Source organism: Triticum urartu, unplaced genomic scaffold, assembly GCF_003073215.2.
Source record: "Triticum urartu cultivar G1812 unplaced genomic scaffold, Tu2.1 TuUngrouped_contig_720, whole genome shotgun sequence".
Lineage (NCBI taxonomy): Eukaryota > Viridiplantae > Streptophyta > Magnoliopsida > Poales > Poaceae > Triticum > Triticum urartu.
This window is the reverse complement of record NW_024118024.1, coordinates 52,030-56,380: the sequence shown is the minus strand read 5'-3', so window position 1 is coordinate 56,380 and position 4,351 is coordinate 52,030. Positions and strand designations below refer to the sequence as shown.

The 4,351-nt window shown below is 49.9% G+C and overlaps 1 pseudogene; it reads right to left on the bottom strand.

The window, feature by feature from the left end:
- Positions 1–460: 460 nt before the first annotated feature.
- LOC125531477 lies at positions 461–2,704 on the bottom strand (annotated as a pseudogene).
- Positions 2,705–4,351: the final 1,647 nt, after the last annotated feature.

The following is a 4,351-nucleotide window of genomic DNA, read 5'->3' as shown; positions in this document are numbered from 1 at the left end:
GGCAGTGACTAACCGTGATTGGCAAGGACCAGTAGAAGATAGCCCATGGTTGCACCTAGGGGTCTTCGGCAGTGAAGACATGGCCGGGGAAGAAGGGCAGCACCACCTGGATGACGTAGATGGCAGGGAGCGCCGATGGCATGGCCCTCGTGCCATCCGTTGGTGAAGATGCAGCAACTAGTCCAGGAGCCCGCCAGCAGGAAGCCATCGGCACTGATGTGGCGGCCGGTGGTGGTAGACGGCTTTCTAACCTTTTAGCGTTTCTTTTTGTGGATCGGTGGTTAGGAGTCTATATATTGGGTCTAGCCCGTATATCTCAACTATGCAAAAGTGCACGTTCTCTTCTTGTATAGCACGGTGAATAGCGCTAAGGAGCTAGGGACTGAAACTGAACGTTGGTTTTGGCATACCCCTGATCAAAGCACAAAAGTGGGAAAAGACTCCCCCTATTCTCTCGGTCAATAACAACGTGTGATCAATTCTAACATAACTGATACTTGCATTACGATAATATTTTTACATAAGCAGTACATCTCTAGACAGCAAATAGGAGGCACAAGAAAACTGTCACACTCACCTCCTGATAGTAGTTCATAACTACTCGTAATTAAACATCGCAAAAAAAAACTACATAATTAAACATCTACCCAGCTAAGAACAGTAAGGACAGCAGTACACGTACAAGGACCGGACCTATTGTAGTAGCAGGTACATTTCCAAAGCGGGACGCTACATTACCATAGTACACAAAAAGAAGAGGCCCACGTACGTCTACCCGGCCCGCATGGTGCAGCCACGTCATCACACAGCACGCCTCGGCCTCAGCCTTGCCTCCAGCGGAGCTGCCATCTCACACGACAGCCTCAGCACCTCAGACAGGTCTACGCCACCTGGCCTGTTGGACGCCGGCGGCGTCCACTCGAACTCATGCAGCAGCGTGGCAACCCAGAATCCAATGGTGGCGATCGCGAGTGACTTGCCGGGCAGCTCCGCCTGCCTGACCCGAACGGCGCGAGCCTGAGATCGGAACCCGTTACAAAGAACTCAGCCCCGGCGGCGGCGTGGTCCGACGATGGTCCGGCGAGGAACCGTTCTGGCTTGAACACCGCCGGCTTGTCCCACACGGCTGGGTCGTGGGTTATGGCCCACATGTTGACCATGGCAGTGGTCCCCGCGGGGACGAGTAACCCACCTACGTGGACGTCCGACGTGGCAAGCCGCGCCCACGATAGCAGTGGGCCTGGTGGGTGAAGGCGCAGGACCTCCTTGACCACGGCCTGGAGAAAGACGAGCGAGCCGGCGTCCGACTCAGTCACGGCCCGGTTCGGCCCGACAACCCGGTCCAGCTCCTCATGGACCCTTGCCTGCACGTCCTGGTGCAGCACCAGCCGGGCCAGCACCCATTCGATCACCACTGCCACGGTGTCGGTGCCACGAAAGATCATCTCCTGCAACCCACACAGAAAACATTTCTCGTCATTTCAAAAGAAAAAGAAAACATTTCTCGTTATGAGCAAGCTAATTATCCGGCACATGCATAAAAAAAAGGGTCCATTCATGTTTTCCATTTAAACGGTGAACATACCCAGAGAACGGCGATCATGTCGGCGTCGGAGAGTTTGTCGCCGCCCTGGAGGGAGAGCAGAACGTCGGTGAAGTCTACCACGGCGTCGTTCCGGGCGGCACGGTGCTCGTCGATGATCCTGCCGACGAAGCGGTTCACGCGGGGGACGAGGGCGGAGCACCTGGACCGGATCTTCTGCAGGTCGAAGCGTGCGAGCCACGGGAGGTGGTCGGACCAATTGAGCTGGCCGAGCAGGTCGTAGCCTTCGTCGACAAGGCTCTTCAGCTCCGCCGCCTCCCCGCTCCCCGCCTCGTCCAGCTCGTACCCCCGGCCAAAAACGGACCACATCACGTTGTGCAGCGACGCGCGTTTCAGGAACCGCCGCGCCTCAACGTGCTTGACGCCAGCGCCGCCGACGGGCCTCATGGCATCCACCATCTGGCGCGCGATCACTGCGCGCTGCGCGGCGGAGGCGGCCACCCGCCGCGGAGAGAAGAGGTGCGAGGACGACACCCGGCGGAGCGTGCGCCAGTAGGCGCCGTAGGGGGCGAACCCGATGGCGCGATGGAACATAAGCCCGTATGCGGACTCCTTGACCGGCCGGTCGGCGAACGCCGGGCTAGCCAGCAGCTCTCTCGCCACGTCAGGGTCGGCGGTCACCACCACCCGGGTCTCCCCCATGGAGAAGGCCATGAGCCGCCGGCGCCTGACGTTTCCCGACGCCGCCGCCGCGAGCTTCCGGTGCGCGAGGCCAGTCATGAGGCCCATGCTGCCGATCACGGGGAAGCCCCGTGGCCCCGCGATACGGGCCTCGCCAATGCCCAGACCCTTGCTCGTCCACCAATACCTCCCCCACGCCGCACCACCCTGAGACGCCCAGTGCAGGAGCGACGTGACGACCAAGACGGCGAGCAGAACGGCAACAAAGCCTACCACGCGGTAAGGCTCGCCGTCGCCGTTGGCGCAGCATTTGGCGGCGAGGGAAACGTACAGCAGCCAGCCGCACTCCTCGGATGGAGCCATGTCAACGTACGTGCACGTACTTTTTCCCTCGTTCTCGCGCTGAGGCCGAATGGGAAGAACACTAGGAGCCCAAATGAAAGGACGGATTGTTGTTCGCAGCTGGAAAGTCAAGTGCAGTTTGAGTTTGGGAGGACGAGACCGCGGGGCACCGCCTTTTATAGCGGCCGAGTCCATGTAAAGTGATGGTATCTCAGTGTCTAAGGCTGGTGGTAATGGAAGTATCATATACTAGTGTCATATATCTTTTTAATGCATGGTATCGTATATTAGTATCATGTAATAGCATAACATTTATTATAATACGATATCATGATATGATACTCAATTCTCTCTTTTTTTATTTAATTTTATAACATTCATTAAAATTCCTTAATTGGCATGCATGATATTGACTATGATCTATCATTACAATCAGCCTAAGTAAGATAAATGATTCTTTCTTTTAAACCCCATCCATATATTGATTAAATAACAAGAGTCTTACAATCAAAGAAAAAGCATGTCCTATCTTAATTAAGAGATGGTTCTTTATTAGTAATTGTCTCACCACATATTTACAGATATTTTTTGTTATAAAAAATAAGATGAAGAAATAACTCATTGTACAGTATCTTTTATTGTTTTCTAACGGATACCTGATACTTAATATAAGATAATCTTATTAACTGCTAATACATGTCTAATGTGTGCTTGCCGTGTGCCTGTGTGGCTAAGGCTGCAAGAAAAGCTCGAGGGCTCGTAAATGGTTCAAAATTGACTCGAAAAGAAATAAACAGTGGGTAACTACTATATGTAGCCCGGTCGAGCAGCTTGACGCAACATTGGCTTGCTTGATACCTTGATTAAATATAATTATATTAAGTATTCCTGGTATGTATTAAAAAACAGGTGAATTTATAATTATATATGTCATGTATGATTTTTCTCGATTTTATCTACTAGCAGAACATAAAAGCTTTATTGACAACAAGTTAGGCTTTAATAGCCGTGTGTTAAAACATCCTATTATTTTCTCTAAAGCTTAAGAATAGACACACCTTCATTTTACTTTCTTGCCAGTTCATCCATGATCTCTGATCTATTATTTTTAAATCCTTATTTGAGAGGGAATAAGTCAATCTATCTTTAAAAAAAATTATCATTTTGATTGGAATAATATTTTTTAGTGGGTTCTTATGTTGTGTTGTGGCCTTTTTTGTTCCAAATGTTCCTCTAAATTATTATTAGAAGAAAAAACTTATTTGGCTCTAAACCCGCTTGAGATAGTTACAAACAGAGCATGGGCTACTTTTTCTATAACTTGATCTTATGTTTCGTTGAAATTTCAGTATAATTTGAGCTGAGCACTAATACAACTCATTTGAACTCGACTTGTCTACAACCCTATATATGGCTCGTGAGGGCATCTCCAATGCTATCCCCTAAACAGACATAGTATCTGTCTGCGTTCGCGTCCGCGAATAGTGATATGGAAGCCGGCCATCCAACCCTATCATCAAACGCCCAAACACATTGCAAATATAATTTGGTCAAACTAGACAAATTTCATGCAAACCAGATGATTATTTAAATCAAACCAAACCCATGGCATTTTTAATATATTTTATTAAGCAAAAATAACGTAACATTTTGTAAACCTAGTGTAAATCTTTGCCGACCATGGAGGCGTCCCAGTTCCACGTCTTGTCTTCCCATGTCTGGCGAGATCAACATCTTTGCCGGCCATGGAGGCGTCCCTGTTCCACGTCTTGTCTTCCCCATGTC